Genomic DNA, 24,697 nt, shown 5'->3' with positions numbered 1-24,697 from the left:
AGAGAGAGAGAGAGAGAGAGAGAGAGAGAGAGAGAGAGAGAGAGAGAGAGAATGAGAGCGCACAGTGGAAATGTGCATCGGCTATGGGGGGAGATGTTTGGGGGGGGTGAAGGGGGAAAGTAAGAACATGAATCATGTAACCATGGAAAATTTTCCTTAAAAAATTAAAAAAAATAAAGATAAAAAAGTAAAAGAGAGAGAGAGAGAAATGGTAAGCTAGAAGCTTTCAATAGATGCCGTTCTCTAATACCCTGCTCAAGTCTCCACTGCAGTCCATCCTCATTCAGCCACTAAAGTGATATTCCTTTGATCTGGCCAAATCACCTTCCTTACTCAATAAACTCCAGTGGCTCCCTAGTGCCTCCAGGATAAAATAAAAAATCCTCTTTTTTTTGGCATTCAAAATCCTTCATAACCTAGCCCCCCTCCCTTTCCAGTCTTCTTATACCTTTCATCCCTGAACATACTCTTCAATCCAGGGAGACTGACCTCACTGTTTCATAAACAAGATATTCCATATCTTGGCTTTGGACATTTTCTCTGGCTGTCCCCCACACCTGAAGTACGTTTCCTCCTGAACTCCACCAAATGTCTTCCTTGGTTTCCTTTAACTCCCAACTAAGATCCCACCTTCAATAAGAAGCCTTTCCCAACTCTTAATTCTAGTGCCTTCCCTCTGTTAATTAGTCCCAATTTATCCTGCATATATCCTGCTTTATACGTATTTGTTGGCTTGTTGCCCTGCCCGTTAGATTGAGATTTCCTTGAGGGCAGGAGCTGTCTTTTGCCTCTTTTTGTATTCCTGGCACTTAGCTGGCATACAGTAGTGTAAAGGTAAAATTATGGTTGGACTGAATATATAAGAGTACAGTCGCCAGGAATTTAATTAATTCCAAATTATTTTTTTTAGCATCTTCACAATAGGAACTTAACAAATGTTTAAGGATTAACAGATGGATGGCCTCCTTTTCTTACTGCTTGCTACCTGCTTCATTATTTATTTATTTATTTATTATTATTTTTTTTTTTAGAAAAATTTTTTTAAACCCTTGTACTTCAGTGTATTGTCTCATAGGTGGAAGAGTGGTAAGGGTGGGCAATGAGGGTCAAGTGACTTGCCCAGGGTCACACAGCTGGGAAGTGGCTGAGGCCGGGTTTGAACCTAGAACCTCCTGTCTCTAGTCCTGACTCTCACTCCACTAGGCTACCCAGCTGCCCCCATTATTTATTTTTATAAATACTAAATGCCTTTATCATCTCTCAGTTTGGTCTGGTAGTCTCACTGGGTGTTGACTTGAAGTTGGAGAACTGAGGAGAGAGCCAAATAAGTTCTTTGATTGTTACTAAGAAAGTTGGAAACCTATAAAATGAAAATATCCTGAGCATTAGAAATGTGCATTCATAGGGCTAAAAAGGATCAAACTATGTGCCTCGAGCATAGTAGGTGCTTAATAAATGTTTAGTGAAAAGCCTTCATTTCATAGATAACAAAATGGAGGTCCAGAGATTAAGTACTTGTCCAAGGGCAGAAATACCTTGACTAGAAGAATGTGGGAGCCTAGGCTTAGTTTTATGATGAATAAAAACAGGTGGCATAACCTGAGATAGTAGGAACAATGCTGGCTGGAAATGACTTTTTTTTTAAACCCTTGTACTTCAGTGTATTGGCTCCTAGGTGGAAGATTGGTAAGGGTGGGCAACGGGGGTCAAGTGACTTGCCCAGGGTCACACAGCTGGGAAGTGTCTGAGGCCGGGTTTGAACCTACGACCTCCTGTCTCTAGGCCTGACTCTCACTCCACTGAGCTACCCAGCTGCCCCCTGGAAATGACTTTTTAAAGATATTTCAATATCCTTTTCTCTTTTTCACTCCAACTACTACCTGCAAGTTGATATCAAGAATTGTCCTTTCTTGTCTGATTAAAAGATTGTTCAGAAAATAATGACTCTCTTTTTCTTCTTAATACAAGGTCAATAATGGACCTCTCTGTAGTTTTCCCCAACTACACCTTTCCCTATTTACAATAGCAGCCAGACCACCCAAGTCTAAGTAGCTTTTTAGCAAATTCTCTTATTTAACTTACATTTAACTCCAGCACTGGGTAGTTAGGTGGCACAGTGGATAGAGCACCAGCACCAGAGTCAGGAAGACCTGAATTCAAATTCAACAAGACATTGACTTGCAAGTGGCTTAACCCTATTTGCCTCATTTTCTTCATCCATGGATGGAGAAGGAAACAGCAAATTACTCTAGGATCTTTGCCAAGAAAACTCCAAATGGGAACCTGAAGAGTTGGCCATGGCTGAAAAAGGACTAAACAACAACAACAACAACAACAGGATCATAGGACAATTTAGACTGAAGAGGCACCTGAGCCGTCATCCAGTGGCTAGGACCATAGGATCATAGATCTAGAGTTGGAAGGGTCTTTGGTGGTCACTAAATCTAATTCCCTCACTTTCTGCATGAGGAAACTGAGGTCAGACATTAAGAGAGCTGCCCATATGACTTTGAATCCAACACTCTTTCCATTAATGTTTGGAAGGATTGTTACTAGTATCAGGAGAAGGAATATGGACATGAATCATAGATCCTCAAAGGATTAAATCACTGTATTTGAGATGTCAGTGAATGAGACAGTAAACCATTAGCTCTTCAGAATTTGAGGGATGGGTGATATGAAAGCATCCACATTTTCCACGTCCCTTTGAATATGGGCCAAATCTCCTTTCTCTATACTATCTTAAAAAGCATATTCTAATTTAATTTAATTTTTAAAAATTCTTACTTTTTGTCTTAGAATAAATACTGTTATGCATTCCAAGGCAGGTGAACAGTAAGGGCTGGGCAACTGTGGTTAAGTGACTCACCTAAGATCACACAGCTAGGAAATGTTTGAGGCTAGATTTGAACCCAGGATTTCATGGTTCTAGGCTTGGTTCTCTATCCACTGAGTCAACTAGCTGCCCAAATGGAGTACATTTTCCAAGAGAAGATCATTGGGTCTTCTCAATAAAATCTCAATGAAAACTAAAGCCTCATAAGGTTATAAAATGGTCATGCCCATTAGGATAAGTTTGTAGGCTCAGGGCATGAATAAATCGAAGTCACAAAGAATATCTCCTCTAGGAAAGTAGACCTGAGAAGTGTTATGTAGAGATTGCAGCATAGAATCCCTGCAAAATACAGGGTCAGCCTCACCCAGAATTCCCTGTATTTTGCAGGGATTCCATGCTGCAATCTCTACATAACAGTTGTAAGGATGTTAACCCTTTTTCCAGGGTACAGTTGGCCTTCTGCCATCAGAGGCACTGCCATAGTGAAATGGGATTTGGGGGTTGGAAGGAACTTTAGAAGATCTTTTAGCCCAATCTCAGCATTTTAACAGTGAGGAGACTTAGAGGGTGTGACTTATCCAAACTCACACGAATGACAGATAAAGATTTGAATCAAGTTCTGACTCCAAAAGAGTGTTTTGGATTAAAAATTTTTTTTTGTTTTCTATGACAGTGATGGAACACTATGATGCTATAAGTAATGATGAACAGGATGATTTCAGAACGAGCTGGAAAGACCTATGTGAACTGATGCAGAGTGAAGCAAGCAGAACCAGGAGAATTTTGTACACAGTAACAGCAATACTGTGGAATGATCAAACGTGCTAGACTTAGCTACTAACAGCAAAACAATGATCCAGGACAATTCTGGGAGACATGACAAAGAATGCTATCCACCTCCAAAGAAAGAACTGTTGGAGTTGGAATGCAAATGAAAGCATATGATTTATCACTTGTTTATTTGGGTATGTATTTGGGCTTTTATTTTTATAAGATTATTTGATTATAAAAATGAATAATATGGAAATATGTTTCATATGATAATACATATATAACCTAGATTGAATTGTTTGTCAGCTCCGGGAGGCAGGAAGGGAAAAAAGGAGGGAGACAATATGGACCATATAACTTTGGAAAACTTTTGTGGAAATTTATTAAAATAATACATTTGTTCAGTTTTTTCTCTTGAAGCACTATGTTGCCTGCCTTTCAATAAGTGAACAATTTTTCAGGTTGATAAAATTCATAAAATACATTGCATTTTGTGACCCCAAATATCCCTTCTGACTCTAAATAAAAAAGGTATATATGAGGTATATAAAGGCTAGACATATAACTTTTCAGGAACTTGGCCAAAATATATTTGCATCTGTTTTTAAGTTTATAGAAAGCTTATGAGAGACAAGTAAACAAGCAACAAGGGTTTATTAAGCATCTGCCCTAGACCAGGCATCTTATATGAATTGGCAATTCAAAGACAAAAAAAGATACAGTCTCTCCTCCAAAAGAGCTTATATTCAATCTCAGGGAGAAGTTAGTCAGTCAATAAGACAGTCCTTTCTCTCAAGAAGCTTACAGTCTAATGGGAGAGACAGCAAGCAAATACATGTGTATAAAGCCAAGCTCTCACTGCAATGCAAAAATCAATGAGTTCCATAGTTCTGTCTGCAGAGTTAGAGAATCTAATTTCCAAACTATGCTTTTTATTGAAAAGGGCATGCAAGGGCATCACTAATTTTTGATTCATAGCACCAGTAGGTCAATGTTCCCTTGATCTGCCAGTTGCTAAAATCCACTGAGTCAAGAGAAATTTCCTGAACTCTTGATTTAAGGGTCTGGGCTAACATGCAGGGAGTAGGGGAAAAAACAATGACATGGTGGACTATTGGGAGACTCATTGCAAAATAGCTACTGGAAAGTTTCAGTGGAGGTCATCAACTCAAATTGATCATACAAATAAATTCATCCTCTTTTCAATGACTCTGAGTCTCATTATTCCATGACTTGATCATGCTCCCATTCCTGTGTCCTGCAAATGTTCCATTGTAAGATCCAAGATTTGGAGATGAATCTCAAAAATTGGATGGTGAAACTGGGGTAGATAGAGGTGGTGAAAGTTGGTAAAACTCACTAAATGCTTACAATTAAGTTGTAAAGCTAGGAAGTGAACCCAAGGTCCTGGGATTCCAGATCCAGTGATGTATCTATTATCTTTGTATCATGATGCTGATCCATGGTAAGATGGTGGGAATTTCATTGGTTTCGGAGACAAAAGCCTTGGGTTTGTACCTGGGCCTTCCTGTTACCTTTGGGTGACCCTGGAAGAATTGACTACTTTCTCTTGGCCTCAGTTTCCTCACCTACGAAATGAAGGACTTGAATTAGATTATAGGATCATTAGTGATTGTAACAACTCCTTGAATCCAGTTTCATTTGGGAGGTGCCTGAGGTCCATGGTGTCACACAACAGTGATGACCTCTAAGATGTCTTCTAGGTCTTTATCTTATGGTCTTAAGGCTTGCATTCCTGAACAATATTTGCCTTTTCACTGTGGTGTCATTGTCCAGATCCATATTATTACTGTTCAGTCATTTTCAGTCATGTCTAACTCTTCTGGACCCCATTTGGGGTTTTCTTGGCAAAGATGGTGAAGTGATTTGCCATTTCAATCTCCAACTCATTTTACAGATGAGGAAACTGAAGCCAATGGGGTGAAGTGCCTTGCCCAGAGTCACACAGCTAATAAGTGTCTGAGGACAGATTTGAACCCAGAGAGAGGTCTTCTTGACTTCAAGGCTGGTGCTCTATCCAATGGGCTGCCAAGCTGCCCTACAAAATAACTCATTTCCATCCATTGAAATCTTACCCATTCTTTAAAGCTTAGTTCAAATATTATCTTCTCTTCTCTGATTTCAACCAATAAGTCTCTTCAGAAATGCCAGAATACTTTGACTTGTACTAGGAATTAGGAGACGCAGTACCAAATATAAACTACAACAGCTAGCAAGGCAGAAGAAAAAGAGATTTTTTTCCTCTGGAAGAGGAGAGACTCAAGTTAAAATCCTGACATTTACTTGTTTTGTGATCTTGGCTAAGTTACTAACCCTATATGGCCCTTAGTTTACTCATCTGTAAAATGGGAACAATGGCACTGCCAATAAAGAGCTCACAGGCGATTAATCTGCTCAAAGGAGATGAGTAGAGCATTCAGCAAACCTTAAAAAGTTCTACAAATGTGACTTCTGAGAACAATCTGTTGTTTTCCTCTCTCCTCAAGGACTAGGACCATTTCTTATTCATGTTTTTTTCTCCTCTAGTGGTTTGTACGGGAGTTACTTAATAAGTAAATATCTGCTAAATTGAGTAACTCGGGTAAAAGTCCCACTTGGTAATAGGATCCTACATAAAAAAAAATTCTTCTGTGTGACATTTGAATCCCATTTGCCTTCAGCTTACTTTTCCAGGTTTGCTACATATACCTTTTCATACTCTCACTCATATAGCCAACCTTTTGACAAATCTTGTCATTTCTACCTCTATCATATCATACATCTATACAAAGATAGAAAGGAAGACAAAGAGATAGACAGGATAGACAGAGAGGTTAGATAGGTAGATAGGTAGACTAGCTAGCTAGCAAGCTAGGTGATAGATAGATAGACAGACAGACAGACAGATATACAGATAGACAGACAGTCAGACAGATAGGTAGATAAATAGACAGATAGATAGACAGACAGAAAGATAGACAGATAGATAGATAGACACTCAGACAGACAGATAAGTAAGTAGGTAGATAGATCGACAGACAGACAGAGAGATAGGTAAGTAGGTAGATAGATAGATATAGATAGACAGGCAGACAGATAGGTAGGTAGGTAGATAGATAGATAGAAAGATAGACAGACAGATAGATAGATAGATGGATAGATAGACAGATAGAGAGACAGACAGACAGATAGGTAGGTAGATAGATAGATAGACAGACAGACAGACAGATAGATAGATGGATAGATAGAAAGATAGATGTGAGGCCAGGTGTCAATGCCTTTCCCTTTCATACTACTTTTTATCCATTCAAAGTAGAGAAACTGCTGGGCCTGGAGTAGTATATGACATGTAGGACGTGTCTTTGACAGTATTAGGGAAGTTTGGTGGAAAGGAGGATTTCAGGAACAAAATAATTTTGGTATCCCCAGAGCAAGGGTTCTTAGTTAGGGGCAACAGATCCACAAAGGGTCTATGGATCGATTTCAGTGGGTTCACAAATTTGGAATGTTTAATATTTTGATAACTATACTTAAATATATTTGGTTTAATCTGCAATCTTACACATTTTATACCTTTAAAAAGATTTTTTTTTCTGAAAACGAGTCCATAGGTTCACCAGACTGACTGCCAAAGGGATCCAAGACATACAAAATGGTGGAGAAGCCTGATTTTGAGTCTAGCACAGTGCCTGACTACAGTAGGTGTCAAAGAAAAGGTTGCTTATGGATTGCTTGCTTATGAGTAGACTTAAGCATTTGATTAAACTGGAGTTTTCCGATTAGCATATATCCAAGAAGAATGAAAATCATTAGTATGAGAAAGCCATTTCCTTCCTGCTCCTCTTTCTCTTTCCCTTCCTAGTATCGGTTCCAAGACAGAAGAGTGGTAAAGGCTAGGAATCAGGGTTAGACGACTTTCCCAGGTCACATAGCGAGGAAGTGACTGATGCCAGATTTGAAACCAGGTCCTCCTGACTCCAGGCCTGGTGCTCTATTCACTGTGCTAGTTAGCTGCCTCGAGAATGCCATTTCAAGGCTCATCTATTCAAAACAATATAATCCAATCCAATCTGAAGCATATAATAATTCTGTCCATGTTCCAGGATATTGATTTAAGTTCTGATTAACTTAAAGAAAATGACTTTTACTTTGGGGCTACATTTATTTTTATTTCATAAATTTTCTAGATAAAGATAAACAAAAAAAAACTAGTTTGAACCTGTAACATCTCGAGCCTAACAAACACCTCCATAGCCTAGAACCAAAATCTACCAAATGGCCAGAACCCAAAATGGGGAAAATCAGAGACTGGCTCTGTTTTAGGGATAGGGTTGACAGTTACTTGACAGACATCCTAGCTCCTGTCTGTTAATATTCAAAAGCTACCAATTTTTCAAGGCTTTGATGAAGCCTTCTTTGACTGTGCTAACTCACAGGGCTCTCTCCCTTCTCTGAACTCCTGGACCCAAGCCACATACTCTGGACTTTGGATCATAAAGTTTAGAGCTAGAAGGCACAGTACAGAAAATGTAGCTAAGCCTTCACGTTAAAGATAAGGAAACCAAGGTCCAGGGACTTCAATAGACTTAACTGCAAGGGACTCAGATGTCACCTATCTAAAGTCCCTCATTTTACAGATGAAAAAAGTGAGGCCATAGAGGGAAGGTGGAGGAAGGAAGGGAGCAAACGTATTTATTAAGTACCTACTACAACTCAGGCCCTGTGCTAAGCACTTTACAAATGTTATCTCATTTAATCTCATAAAACTCTGCAAGGTAGGTGCTATTATTTCCCCATTGTACAGTTCAGGAAACTGAGGCAAATTGAGATTAGATGACTGGTCCAGGGTCACACATCTAGTAAGTCTCTAAGGCTGTATTTGGATTCAGGCCAGAACTCCAGGTCCAGAGTTTGACCCACTACACCACCTACCTGCCTCTGGGTTATGAGTAGCAAATAGCAGAGCTGGGATATGAACCCAAACTTTGTGACTTAAAATCTAGCACTTTCCACCTTCCCACACTGTATCATGGACTTCCTTGTATAATCAGTTCATGTAATATGTATATATGCAAGTATACAGAGCAGCTAGTTGGCACAGGCTTGGAGTCAGGAAGCCTTATCTTCCTGAGTTCAAATCTGCCCTCAGACGCTTACTAGTTGTATAACTCTGGGCAAGTCACCGAATCACATTTGCTTCAATTTCATCATCAATAAAATGAGTTGGAAAAGGAAATGGCGAATCACTCCAGGATCTTTGCTGAGAAAACCCCAAAGGGGGTCATGAAGAGCCGGACCCAGCTGAAAGAACTGAATAACAACAAATATGAATATATGTTATATATACACATATATACGTCATATATAGTCGCTTAACATGTACATATGCATATATAACTCTCCACCCACACCTTAGTTCTTTAAAGGCAAGGAACATATGCTCGATGTCTCCATATCCTGCATGGCCCCCATCCCATTGCCTTGTCTCAAGGAGGAGATCAATAAACATTTGTTATACAGTGTAATCACACCAAGGCAATTGTTCCAGTCAATTCTGTCAAAGTGTGACATGATAGCAGAATATAGACTTCGATTTTGATATTCTGTCCCCAAATTTCAGAGAGAAACTCTTGGATTTCAGTGAAGCATGTAAAAAGATGTAACTGAGAATATTTAGCTTGGAGATGAGAGGATGACTTGGGGACGTGGAATCTGTCTTTATGTATTTGAAGGCTGTCATGTAGAAAAGGGAATAGACTTGTTCCCTTCATCTTGGGGGAGCAGAATTAGGAACAATAGGATAGACAAGGGGCAAATACAGGTTTGGTAGAGGGAAAAATTTCCTCAGCAAACAGAACAAAGTGCAAAGTGCTGTGGGTTGCCCCTGGAGATGGAGATGGCCACTTGTAGGATGTGGTAGATTCTTGGTCAACTATAGGTTGGACCAGATGGATTCTGAGGCCATTCAAGTTCTGAGGTTTTCTGATTCTGATCCTGTTATTTACTTGAGGAGTGCCAAGTGACTGAAGCAAAGAATACTCTTGAGATGAGGCATCCTAACTCCTGGATAAAAACAACAAACATCAATTAAAAACAAACTGTTTAACTGGGACCAAGGACAACTCAGAGAAACAAATTCAAATTTCTTGACAAACTTTTCTTCATTTGAAAAACTCCAAACCCAAGCCCCAGCCTAAGAGAGATGTCTAAATTTGGTTTTTAGTAAAACCACTGATTAGCTGGGTAACTTGGCAAGTCACAACACCCAAAGGACCCAATTTTTCAATCTGAAAACTGGAGGTTGTTTATTCTTAAATTTGAAGAAATATAACATGGTTTTTCCAGAGGTTTGACATTCTATCTTTTGCACTAACCAAGTCATCACTCAGAAAATGCCCTGAACCTCAGACTGTCATCACTTCTTGGATTCACGTTGGTGTTTTCCAAAACCTGTTTTTATTTATGATGGCTTCTTGGCGTGTACAATCCTTATTTGTATAAACAAATGCCTTGAAAATTAGACAGATCATCGACAGATGGGTAGATAATAAAGAGATAACCCAGAGATGCAAACTTCTGTTTTCCATTTGAATTGTTACTGAGTGAGGAATTCAATGTTCCTTATAACTCCTAAACCACTGGATTCCCAAATCCTCTGCTCACTTGGCTCTCCTTTTTCTAGATCAGACCCTCATCATCATCTTCTACTTTCAATGCTGTAACATCCTCTTCATGACTTTCATGGATTCCAGGCTCTTGTCTCTGCATCTTCCTATAACTATCAAATTAATTTCTTAAAGGCAGATGTCTGACCATGACTTTTCTTCTTTTTAGAACCCTTCAGTTGGTTCCCAATAGTATAAAATACAGAATCCACAGACTGTTATTTAAGATCCTTCGTGATTGGTTGCCAGACTACTTTTCCGGCTTTGTATTGCATTATGTAAAATATTGTGTGAAGATACAATCTATATGCCAGATATACTGGGCTGTTAGCTGTTTCCTGACCTTGACATACATGCTCCCATCTTGGAACATTTCTAGAAGTCAGTGGTTCTCAAACATTTTGCTTTCAGGATCTCTTTATACTTAAAAGAAACAAACCCAAACAACAGCAACAACCCAAAACTCTTAACTTTCTTGTCTTGGAATTGATGCCTCCACGTTTATAACTTTTGAGACTGCAGTTAGGTGATTCAGTGGACAGAGAGCCAGACCTAAAAATGGGAGGTTTCAGGTTCAAATCTGACTCTAGAAACTTGTTAACTGTGTGACCCTGGGCAAGTCACTTAGCCCCCATTGTCTAGTCCTTAAGGCTCTTCTGCCTTGGAACTGATACTTAGTATCAATTCCAAAACAGAAGGTATGAGCTTTTATTTTTAAAAAAGTTATAAACTTCAAAGAGCTTTTGTTTATGTGGGTTATATCTATCAAAAGTGACTGTATCAGGGGGCAGCTGGGTAACTCAGTGGATTGAGAGTCAGGCCTAGAGACTGGAGGTCCTAGGTTCAAATCTGGCCTCAGACACTTCCCAGCTGTGTGACCCTGGACAAATCACTTGACCCCCATTGCCCACCCTTACCACTCTTCTGCCTTGGAGCCAATACACAGTATTGACTCCAAGATGGAAGGCGAGGGTTTAAAAAAAAAGTGACTGTATCAGAAATTAAAACCGTTATTTTTAGAAGTATTATTTGGAAAATAACAATAAACCTATCACACTAATATGAAACATTTTATGAAACAAAACATTTTAGAAAACAAAAAAATTAGAGAAGTGCCATTATTTCATACGTTTTTGCAAACTTCTCTAATTAACTTATGGGACTCACATATCTGCTTCCGCATTCAATCTGTTGTGATGTATTGCTCTGGTTGAAGTATATATGAAAAAAATCTGGTCTCACACAAATATTTAGTTGGAAAAGGAAGGGATATTTTAATAGGTCAATAATATACCTCAATAAGAGTACAAAAATATTTTTTTGCCTTGTGGATCTCTCTGCTGAGGGTCTTGAGTCCATAGATGACACTTTGAGAACTGCAGTCATAAGCCATGCTCTGTGCCCAGAATATACCCTTCACTCATCTCTTTCCCTCTCAGAATTCCTATCTTCCTTCAAGGCTCAGCTTAACTTATTCTTATTCATTCATTCATTCATTCATTCATTCATTCATTCATTCATTCATCTATTTATCTATCTATCTAGTCACCCATTCATCCATTTATTTATTTATTTATCCAGTCATTTATTCATTCATTCACTCATACCTCTCGTCTTGGAGTCAATACGGTGTATTGGCTCCAAGGCAGAAGAGTGGTAAGGGTAGGCAATGGGGGTCAAGTGACTTGCCCAGGGTCACACAGCTGGGAAGTGTCTGAGGTCAGATTTGAACCCAGGACCTCCCATCTCTAGGCCTGACTCTCAATCCACTGAGCTACCCAGCTGCCCCCTCAGCTTAACTTACTCATAGTAGGTACTCAGAAATAGCAAGCATGAGCAATTATAGTTGATGTTGTTTAAGAGAGGATTGATGTTGTGGAAGGAAATATAATGATGCTTAAAATGCACCAAAGAAAGCTGAACTAGGGGGAAGCTGGGAAGTAGAGGCAAAAATTCATTCTATTTCATTAAAAAGAAAAATAAGAACCAAGATTTGAAGAGGAAAACAGAAAGAGCAAAATCAACAAGAAGTACCACCAACATCCTACAGGCCAATCATGTGCAAAAAGGATGCTCACGTTTTCCAGATACAGCAGCTACTTCAAAACACCAAGTCATAACTTCCAATGTGACCAAGGGATGACTCTTTCCAGTGAGTCACACAATAGGAAACCAACACTTCATTGACCACATGGCTTATAGTTGGATCCACTGCACCAAGGGAAGCTAAATGGGACAGTGAATAGAATCTGAAGTCAGGAAGACAAATCTTCCTGAGTTCAAATCTGTCCTCAGACACTTTGTAGCTGTGTTACCCTGGGCAAGTTATTTTACTCTATTTGCCTCAGTTTCCTCAACTATCAAGTGAGCTGGAGAAGGAAAGGGCAAACCACTCCTGTATCTTTACTAAGAAAACCAGAGATGGGGTTACAAGTGGGACATGCCAGAAACAAGGAACAGCAACCAAAAATATTCTCCTTTTCTGCTGTGTTTACTATCTTCTACGTTCTCTCCCCTCCAACCCCCATTAATCTTTATTTCCCAAGACAAAGAGCTAGTTTTTGTTCATTCTAATCAGTTTAGATGTATGTAAATCAGTACAACCTACAGATTAAGTGAAAGGTCTATAAACAATAGTTTTTTGGTTTGCTGGCAAATTGGACTTTTTTCTGATTAGGAAAAAAACCAACAACCTGTGATTCAAGACAAAACAGACACAAAAATCAGGTACAAGTCACCAAGAGAAGTAGTTGGCAGCAAGACAGAGAGCTGAAAGGGACCTTAGATGTCAGAGATTGCGACTACATCAAAAAGTAAGGTTATGGAATTGTTGAACTTGACTTCTTGGTATCTGCTCTCTAATAACAACAATATTTAATATTTAAACGACTCCTTACTCTCTGCTCTTTAAATAACTCTATTTTATATTATTGGTTATCAGATACCATTTTAAAATTTGCATAGATTATTTCCAAAGAGGGTTGAATGGAAAGTGAAAGATTTGATCAAGAAATCACAAAGGATTCAGTAAAATCCTTTGATAACAGTTCTTTCTTTAATGGATTCAGATATAACTTGGATCACATCTGCCAACTCTCAACTCATTTTTACATATAAATCGATACAGCATGGCAGGCTTACAAGATAGATGTTATTGCTTCCCCCCAATCCTGTCCCATGCCAACCAATAATACAAAAGGGTTCCATAATACTTTGATTTTTCTGAGCAAAGATTGTTCTCAGTCCAAAATAAAATGGATGTCAACAACTCATTTTTCCATGCCTAGAACAAGCATTATGACATGTGTATGCAGTTTGGTATAAAAGTTGGTACACAGAATTTGGAATCAGAGGATCTGGTTACAAATCTCAACTCTGCTATCTCTGTGGGCCAGGCACAGCTTCTCTAGCTTATCTGTAAAATGGGGGGATTGGTGTTGGAGAAGGTGAGAATGGCTTGATGACCTTAAAGGTTCTTTCCAGCTAGAGTTGAAAGAATCTTGGAGCTAAGAGAAACCTGGGTTTAAAATTCTGCTGTCTGACTCTGGCTAAGTTATTTGACTTTTCTGAGCCTGAGTTTTCTCATATGTTAAAGAAGGATAATAATACCTGGAACAGTTATATCCCAGATTTATTGAGATAAGGTATATAAATAAAAGCTCTGCAAACTTTAAGGCATCATACAAATGGCAATTATTATTAGAGATATAATGATAAAAGTAGTAATAATTATTCTATCACATATTGATATATACTATAATATCATTATAATTACTATTCCTTTGAAAATTCACTGCAATTTTGAAAGGAGATTCAGTTAGTCTCAGTAAAGCTAGGCTTTGCTCCAGCAATCTCATTTTGTACCACATGCATTTATAACAGTAGCCATCTCTCTAAAGTGAGTACAAATTTTGCACACCATTCCACATGAGGTCCCAGTTAGGCAATTGTTAGATATACAGTGATGCCAACCAAAGAGGTGTTTCTCATTAACATCTGGTGGGAGAAAAGGAACACATACCACATTGAAAACACAGGCTTTATTCACCCAAAATGACAACTTTGTTTTAAAAGGAGAAGCGAAGATAGCTGCACCAAAATGTGTTTTCTCTCTTCCTTTCTTCCTTCCTTCCTTCCTTCCTTCCTTCCTTCCTTCCTTCCTTCCTTCCTTCCTTCCTTCCTTTCTCTCTCTCTCTCTCTCTCTCTCTCTCTCTCTCTCTCTCTCTCTCTTTCTTCAAAGGATGCTCTCTGAAGTGTTATTATATGGAAATGTGGGAGAGGGAATAGATTTATCCAGGTTGGTCAAAGAAGGTAGATCTAGAAGTGAGGGGTGAAAGCTTAAAAGAGGCAGATTTAAACTTTATAAAAGACAAATCTTCTTGGCAACTTGAGTACCCCAAGGGTGGAATGGGCTGCTTCATAAGGCAGAAGATTTCCCCTCACTAGTCATCAAGAAAAATGGTATGGCCACATGTTGGATATGTTAGAGGGTGAATTCTCATTTCAGGTGTGGACTGGATAGCTTCTGAGGACTCCTCTAATTTTGGGGTTCTCTGGCATATGTACCAGGCACTGAGAAAAAATAGGCACAATGATAAACTGGGTTATTTTCGCATAACACTAGGAGGTACCCATAGACTTTCTCTATATTTGGGTGTGCCATATGCAATGGGTGTGATGTGACCTAAAAAAAAGTGTGCTGAACTGTGAATTATGGGGCTGGGGCTCTATTCCTGGAGGCATGGCATCTGTGCTTCAGTTTTGCCATCTGTAAAATGGGAAGACTGATCTTGATTTCCTCCTTTACTTGGCAAAGAAGGGTGTGGGAGTGACCAAGGAATTAAAGCCTACGAATCAAAGCCTGGTGGTAAAAGGATTGATGCAAAGGTGCCCCAAAGTCCAACTCCTCTTATTTCCCCCGACTGGGTCTCTCTCTCAGGTTTGGCAGCCGTTGTCTCTCTAGTTGTATAGACTTGAAATCACCAGCAACTTGGATGCTTTTCTCTTCCTCAGCCCCAACATGTAACCAATTAGCCTTCTAAATCCTGTCAAATTTTCCTGCCAAAATATCATCTATATAAAATAGTTCACATTTCTATAGTGTTTACTATGTATCAGGTACTAGGCTAAGCACTTTGCAATCATCTCATTTGATCCTCACAACAACCCGTGGAAACAGGAGATATTATCTCCATTTTACTGAGGAGGAAATTGAGACAAATAAGAGTTAAGTGATTTGCCCAGGGTCACACACATATTATACCTTCCTTTCTGTTTCCATCGCCATCAGCCTAATTTAGCCTCTTATTACTCTTATGCTAGCTTTGTTTTCATAACCAATCTCATTATCCCCCTTTTTTCTTCTTCCCCCCGCTCTATGGCAGCATACTGCCAGATATATACTGCCTGAAACATACTCTATATGATTCTTATATTGAAAAACATTTCCCCATTAAAAAAATTCTTCTTGGATATTATGAAGTCAAGGACCAACAAAGGCAACTATTCAATATACATAGAAAAGAAATTTATATAGCAAAATGAGTGATTACAAATAGATTCTTATGGTGTATGTTAATTTTAATAAAACTGGAGGAAACCAACCCTGCTTACCTGTATTTCCTCTTATATCAAAATATTCTTTATTATCATGTGACCCTTGTTAAATTTTTTCACCATTTTAAAGCTCATAGAATAGGGCTTGGCACATAGCAGGTGCTTAATAAATTCTTGTTCCCTTCCCCCTTCTCCCCACCAAGATGCTGCATGGTGCAAGGTAAAGAACACTGGATTCAGAGTCCAGGGGTTTGGGTTAGGTTGCTGATGTTGCCACTTTAATAGATAATAGAAAGAGAGGATATTGATTAAGTCCTTTTAATGTTTCAGGCATTGTACTAAGTGCTTAATCAATTACTTGTCAAGAAACATTAAGCACCTACTATGTGCAAAATAGTTTCTAAGTGCTATGGATATGAAGAAAGGCAAAAGATTTCTAAGCAAAGAGTCCCTGTCCTCAAGGAGCTTATATTCTAATGGGAGAAAACAACATATAAGTGGGATGCTGGATAAATCAAAGAATCCCTCTGAGCCCTGGGTTTTGGGCATGGAGGATATAAAATCAATTCTAAGACTCTAATTTGCTTTTAACTTCTTATAAACTACTTTAAAAAATCTACCTTTCATCTTAGAATCAATATTGTGTATTGGTTCCAAGGCAGAAGAGCAGTAAGGGCTAGGCAATGGGGGTTAAGTGACTTGCGTAGGGTTATACAGCTAGGAAGTATCTGAGGATACACTTGAACCCAGGACCTCTTGTCACTAGGTAAGGCTCTCAATCCATTAAACTAGTGGTCTCCTTTTCAAAATAAAATATATGGAAGATAGACATGTGAGATGTCACCTTATAAGCAAGTTAACAAAGATGCTAAAGTTTTGGAAAACTAATTACTTAAAGGGTGACAGGAAACTAATTTCTTCTTGGCAGAACTATGAATTGGTTCAATCATTCTGGAAAACAATTTGGAATTAAATGAGAAAAATTAGCCATCTTTTTACCCAGAAATTGAAGTATAAGGATCTATCACTAGGACGCTATTCATAGCAAGAAAAAAGTCAAAGGTAAAAAATGTTCATAGCAGCAGATTTGTCATAATACAAATCTGGAAACAAAATGGGTACCTAATGATCTAAGAGTGGCTGAAGTTATTCTGGCATCATTACATAATGGAATATCTCTGGGCTTTACAGTATGACAGATAAAAAGAATTCATAGAAACATGGAAAAGCTCATTTAAAGTGATGCAAAGTCAAGGAATCAGAACCCAAAGAACAATATACTAATAGACTAAAACAATGCAAACAATGTCATTGTGGAGAAGAAATACAAGTCTACAGAAACATAATGACCAATACTAGTACCAGAAGGACAGCTAGGTGGTATAGTAGACAGAGTGCCAGGCCTGGAGTCAGGAAGACCTGAGTTCAAATCTGGCCTCAGATACTTACTAGCTGTGTGACTCTGGGCAAGTTACTTCACCCCATTTGCCTCAGTTTCCTCATATGTAAAATGAGCTGGAGAAGGAACTGTCAAACCATCCCAGTGCTTTTGCCATGAAAACCCCAAATGGGGTCATGGAGAGTGGGACCCAACTGAAATGACTGAACAGTAAGAACACTAGTACCATACCATAGCTTTTAAGAACCTATCCTTCCTTTATGCCAACAAGCTATAAGCTGTTTTTGAGCTAACATATCTGATACTGATCTATATCTACAACAACATTGCATTCAAGACAGTTGTGAGCACATTGAGGTCAGCAGTCACTTCTTTTTCCCCCTTTGTGTCCTGGATGCTAACATGGCGCCTTGCACATAATAAACAAGATAAATGAGGGATGAATGAACACAAAAGGGTTTGTTTGTTTGTTGGGAAGTGTCTGTTGTGTCCAAACAAAATATAATAAGAAACTACAATAAAAACAGCTTCTTAGTAGGCGCTCAATAATGCTTACTGACTGATTGAAGAGAAATCCTAAGCTATAAGAAATGCTACAAAGAAGGAAACCATCTCCTTGAAGATAAGACTTTTGTGTGCTAAAAAAATCATCTAAAATAAGGGGGTAGCATAGAGAGAGAGATGAATCCTGAAGAAAAAAGGCTTTTCAGTTTATCTTTCACAGAGAAATAAAGCACTGGTGTACAGCTAAGAACAGGAAAAAAAATAAGTAGAGTTGCTACGGAAAAATTTCCCCTCTCCCCCGCCCCCTCTATGCACCTGTTGTTTTTCCTAAAAATCAATTGGCATTTCAGTTGGCTTATGCCAAGTTCCACATAGGTGGACCCCAAAGCTCCCATGACAGCTTTCGTTCAGATCAAAATTTGCTCCTGGGGGAGGTCAAGGTAATATTTTGCAGAGGTAATGATCTTTCGTGTGCTGTGGCCGACATCCTCTTCCATCCTGAGATTAGAAGTTCCCAAGAAACAAGTAGACCTCATGATCTAGTCACGATGGTTTATTTTTTTCTATAATCATGGGTCTGAATCACATCCTAGTTCTACCACATTCTACCTCAGTGATCTTAGATAAGTCAAGTTTCCTCTCCGAGGCTAGTTTCTGAATCTATAAAAAGAAGAGAGTAGAATAGATGACCTCTAAGGTTGTTTCCTACTCTATATCCAAGGTCCTATGACTTTTCAAAATCTGTCACTTCTCAGTTATTCATGACTAATAAATGTACTTTCTCCATCATTTCAGTCTCATTTTGCCTCTCATCTTTTCCTTCATTTTGTACAAAGAAGGCAGTGTGATACAATGTTTTGCAGTCAAATGAAGTCTTCCAATCTCACCTCTGATAAGAACTCTGTGACCTTGGGTAAATCATCTAAACCAGTGATGGGCAAACTTTTTAAAGAGGGGGCCAAAGGAAAGGAAATGCTCATCTGTCAGTCTGTCTCTAAGGCAACTCTTTTGAAGTTTTATTGTATTGTATCCTACTCATTGTATTCATCAGATTAGGAATAATGTTGCATGCCCTGGACAGAACATTTCAGGGGGCTGCATCTGGCCTACGGGCCATAGTTTGCCTATCACTGATCTAACCTTTCTGGACTTCAGTTTCCTCATCTGTACGATGAGAAGATTTGACTAACTGACCTCTAGAATCCTTTTCAGCTTCTGATTGTGATTAATGGATACTTTCTGGACAATTATGGGTCCAGTAGCACCTCCATGGAGAAACACTTGAGTGACCGGATGAGGAAATGACTTTGATCTTGGTTACTCTCTAGTTTTATAGGAGATTTAAAAAGAAAAGAAAAGTCTGGTGGGTGAAGCAGTTAAAACTATTGGCTAAAAAGAGATTTGGCCATGGCCTCTAATTAACCATGTTTTTCTTGACCCTTGTTCTCATAAAGAACTGAGATGTGGTTGTTGACATCATCTATATTCCAAAGAACATGACCTAAAAAAATAAGACATTTCAAGAAAGTTGACTCAAGGGGATTCATTTATCCACATCTACAAAAAAAAATATCATTATAAAATTTCCCCTTTGTATTTTTAGAAAAGGAAAGCTTTTTTTTTTTTTTTTTTTTTTTTTGGTGGGGGGAAGGCGACTAGTTGAATCTTAATGACGTGAAGAAAGAAATGTTTTCTAAGAGCCACTAGAATACAAAGACTTGTAGAGAAAGAGAGAGGAGAGAGATAAAGAGACAGACAGACAGACAGACAGAGAGGGTTCTACTCTTTCTGTATCTCTCTGTGTCTTTTGTCTTTCTGTCTCTATTTCTCTGTTTCCCTCCTCTCCCTCTCCTTCTCTCTCTTTCTTTGTTATTCCAATCTTCCTACCATGCATGCAAACCTAAGCTTGTTGGATAAAAATCTCTGGCTAAATTCAATTTGAGTTGATTAAGAAATTGGTGTGCGTGTTCAGGCAAAGCACATTTATATGGAAAAAAAACAATGACAAACCTCGGTCACTTAAAAAAATTATTTTTTAGCTATGATTCAGAGTTACCATAGCTTCATCACTGAACTGTGCCCTTGTCGATTTGAATCAGTGTTGAGATTCAAATAAGCTTCAGCCTGCTGTTATGGAACACTACAGAAGCAGAGGCCTCATTGGTACTGAAATAGGGGCATCACTGCATTATATCCCTGACTACTGGGAAGTCCTTGGATCCCATCTCTTCTCTTGGTATTCCCCAAGACCACTTGCCACTTCTTACCTCCTGAAGCATTAAGGCCAAAGAACCTTGGTCAGGGGCTCTGAGTTACCTTCTGATATGGATAAATTAAGTCACTTCTTGTCTTCTTTCTGAAATCTGATATAGGACATTTAAATGGGATTGCATCAGGGCACATGTATGTATGTGTATTTATATATGCATATTTACATGGAATAGTGTGCCATTAAAAAGTGGATAATTTTTACATGACCTAAGATATCTAAAAAAGGATGAATCATGTTCCCTTAAAACACCCAATAAATTCTTCATAGAACCCTATGACCTTACAGAGCAGAAGCCCTATCTCTTAATACTTGAAATTGAGAAAGATTCTATATTTAGACAGGAGAATATCTTGGGTTTTATGTCAGTGGAAGGAGATCCAGGTGGGAAACCATTATAGTTTTTCTAGGTCTGAACATATTATTCTAGTCTGGGAATATGGCTTGATATTTGACTCTGGGGGAGAGAAACATCCTGAGGGGTAAAACAGCCTCTAGACTGGGCTGGACCTAAGCCATTCATTGCCCTTTGTTATGAGATCCTTGGTCCAGGGTCCTAAACCAAACATCTCCCATCACCTTTTTATACTCAAAAAGTTGGCTCCTTAGTTCTAATAGAGGTGGAGGTTAAGGTGATGTCAACTCCCCGAGATGGCTATCACATTCCTAGGATTCAGGAGGGTTCTATGGAGAGGGGAGATGTGAATGATTAAGGTCAACTATACACTGTCAACTTCTATTTTTGTATATCCTACAATAAAGCCTATACAAGGAATCCAACCACGAACAGTATCCATTTGTCAGGCCAGGGGACTGATCAGATTGAGAGCCAACATAAGCACAGTAGGGCTCTTCATTCTGTCCCGTACAATTCCTTTCATAGACAATGAAAAAAGCAGTGGACTTGCTATGACTTCATTGAATCAATATACTTAGATTCAAAATTTAAAATCTGATCCAACTACCTGAAGAAGCTGGTAAACCACTTCTCTTAGACTTCAGATTCCTCAACCCCAAAATAAGGAAGCTGGTTTTAGATGGCTTCCAAGGCCGTTCGAGCTGTAAATTCTATAAGTTTATGATTTTAGTAGCTTTGGGACAAAGTTTTCAGGACTTTAAAGTAATACATCTTGAAGGTATGACCACAACGAAGGGTAAATCTAAATGACTAGAAAATCTCTTCCTCCAGTAGGTAATCCCAAGTGTCTCTACACTGGGATTAATTTGAGACCTGGCTTTCCTTCCCAAGGAACATTGTTTCCCCAGACCAAGGCCAAAATGGCAGCTTGGAAAGAGAGTGGGTCTCACCCATGAAAAGTGCAACTATAATTCTTAGCCTGATTTACATGCATTAGAACTCCCTAACTACACTGTAAGAGTCAAGTTGGTTTTTAGGATCAGAGGCTGAAAGGAGTTTTTTTTTTTTTAATATATATATATTTTATTTTTAAACCCTTAACTTCTGTGCATTGACTCATAGGTGGAAGAGTGGTAAGGGTAGGCAATGGGGGTCAAGTGACTTGCCCAGGGTCACACAGCTGGGAAGTGTCTGAGGCCGGATTTGAACCTAGGACCTCCCATCTCTAGGCCTGGCTCTCAATCCACTGAGCTACCCAGCTGCCCCCTGAAAGGAGTTTTAAGGAGCTAAAGCTCATTGTGTTCCATCAACTCGTTTTGTAGATGAGGAATCTGTAATGTAGAGAGCTGATGCTGGTTACTCAGGGTTAAATAGTAATTCGACTGATGCCATTTCCAATGCTCTTTCCACTACACTGTTTGGATATGATGATGCAACTTTTCTGAAGTCTTCCTCCTATCTATTCCGATGGGTTTCAAAATCCTTACCCCAACTCTCCAAATTATTTTGAAATTTATTTATGTGTATAGCTTATCTGTTTCTTTTCTTCATGCCCTGACTCTCTAGTAGAATATAAACTCATTGAGGGCAGGTAACAATTTCTTTTTGTCCTTGTATCACCAACAGTGACTGGAATACAGCAGGCACTCAATAAATGCTCACTGAATCGAATTTAAAATTCTGGGAAGATCCCCAAAGTGGACCTGGTTTCCCTCAGGTGTGTTATAGTGGGAATTCTGTCTGGGTGTGAAGCTGGTTTCTTAGAACACACACGTTTTGTAATTCTGGAGGCTATTCTAGAACTGCCTTAGACTCATCAGAGTGTACTCAGGTCAGAGTGGCTCTCTGGGAGTCATTTTGGTGCCCCTAAAACTGGCTAATGGGGGCAAAGCCTAAGAAGTGGTAATGGCCAAGTGTATATTCAGATCAGAGGGTTAGGATGATACCACTGCACATTGTAAGAGATGATACCAGCACATCTCTGGGGCTCTTGGTTATGTTACAATCCTAGTGGAATTCATCTCTCTGATCCCCACCTTGGAAACCAAGAAAACTTGGTAATGAAATCCTTTGGCCCAGGCCTGGTGAGGCCTATGGTTTCCTTATCAGAATAATATTTTTAAGTATATTACATAAAATACAAAGGATTACAAAGGAAACCAATTGTATTGGTATATGTATATATATACACGTGCATATCCATATATCCATATGTGTATGTCTATGTCTTATTCACAAATCCCCACTTTAAAGAACAAACAAACAACACCTTGCTTGAAAACCATTGGAAACTTCAGTCTGGTTCAAATTCCTGAACTTTGCATTTCTTAATGCCTTCCACAATCTTGGTAAACATGACCCTACCTTTCCATATACTTCAACCAAACTATACTATTCCCTATAGATGTTCTATACTTTTCTTATTTTGCATATACTATTCCCCAAGAGCACCAGGGATTCATTCATCCCACAATTAGACCCCTCAGACATCATTTGTGAAGCAATGATCATGAAGAAGGTCCCAGTCATTCTTGCCAAATACTGGCCAATTGCCTCTAATGGGGCAAGATCCCCAGAGGGAGAGACAGCAAGTGGCATGTGCCAGCAGAGTCAGAGCATTCCTCCCCCTCAGATCTCAGTGGAGAGACATCCCAGACCCTAAGCTCAAGAGTCTTGGGAACATCTTCAAGACCCAACCACTCGGCCTCCGGGTTAAGATGGCGGCAGAGTAAGAAGCAGCTCTTAACCTCTCCTGACCAAAACACACAAAACTCCTCAAGGGGACATAAAAACAAGTCCAGACGAACGGAGGAACCCCACAACAGGGTGCAGTATGGAAGGTACGTGGAATCGGGACATTTCCATGCTATAAAGGGGTGAAACAGCTCTCACTAAATCGCAGGCTGAGCAACCACCCCACCCCCACCCCCTCCACACACACCACCTATAGCGCCGAGGCCAGCTAAAAAGAAATAGAGCAAGTTTGGGGCACCCATCGAGTCATTGGCAGCTCCGGGGCCTGTTCCTGAGAGCAGCAAGATTTGGGACCCCAAAAAGCTAAAGAACGCACACGAACTCTGAATGCGGGCACAGAGCGCGGACGCAGGGTGCAGAGCACAGGCTCAGAGCGCAGGCTTGGACGGAGGCGTGGGTGGAGGCAGACACAGCCACGAGCTAAAGCTCTGAAACCCTGAGTGGGGAACCAGTGCAGACGGGTATACGACTGTGGAAGCAGTGCCCTGAGACTTGTAAAGGAACCTCCAGCAGAGGATCAAGCAAGGGGGTCCACCAGGGGGCTTGACCTTGGAAAAAACCAGACCTCAGGAGCCAAAAGACCCCAGACAGTCGCTGAGTGCAAGGATGAAGCTGAGAAGCTGCTGGGCTAATGATGGCTACCCAGACTCAGGAAGTTCAGAAGAGAAAGATTAACAACAAGAAAAAAAAGTCTTTAACACTCGACAACTTTTACACAGAGAAAATCCAGACAACCGAGCAAGCAGAGGAGGAGAACAAACAAGCATCTGGACCCACCTCAAATAAGGAAAACGGGTCACAAGCTATGGAAGAGTCCAAAACTGAGATTTTGAGGAAAATGGAAGAGATCTGGCAAGAAAATAACAGTTTAAAAGGTAGAATCTTGCAATTGGAAAGTGAGGCTCAGAAATCAAATGAACTGATAAGCAAATTGAACACCAGAAATGACCAGAGTGAAAAGGAAAACCAGAAGATTATAGCCGAAAACCAAAAGATCATAGCCAAAACCCGAAAGATTATAGCTGAAAACCAATCCCTAAAGGCTAGAATTGAGCAATTAGAAGCTAATGATCTCAAGACAACAAGAACAAATAAAACAAAGTCAAAAGACTGAAAAAATAGAAGGAAACATGAAATATCTCAATGAGAGAGTGACAGACCAAGAAAACCGGTCTAGGAGAGACAATTTGAGAATAATTGGTCTTCCAGAAAAACCAGAAATTAATAGAAACCTGGACTCCATACTAAAAGAAATTATTCAGTAAAATTGCCCTGAAGTCCTACAACAAGAGGGCAATATAGGCGTTGAAAGGATCCATAGAACACCCACGGCATTTGATCCAGATAAGAAAATGCCCAGGAATATAATTGCCAAATTCAAGAGCTTTCAAGCAAAAGAAAAAATCTTACAAGAAGCCAGAAAGAGACAATTCAAATATCAAGGAACACCAATCAGGATCACACAGGATCTGGCAGCCTCCACGCTAAAAGGCCGTAAGGTTTGGAATACGATATTCAGAAAGGCAAGAGAGCTGGGCCTGCAACCACGGATCAACTACCCATCAAAATTGACTATATATTTCCA

Source organism: Gracilinanus agilis, chromosome 5 (genome assembly GCF_016433145.1).
Source record: "Gracilinanus agilis isolate LMUSP501 chromosome 5, AgileGrace, whole genome shotgun sequence".
NCBI lineage: Eukaryota > Metazoa > Chordata > Mammalia > Didelphimorphia > Didelphidae > Gracilinanus > Gracilinanus agilis.
This window is presented reverse-complemented; position numbering follows the sequence as displayed.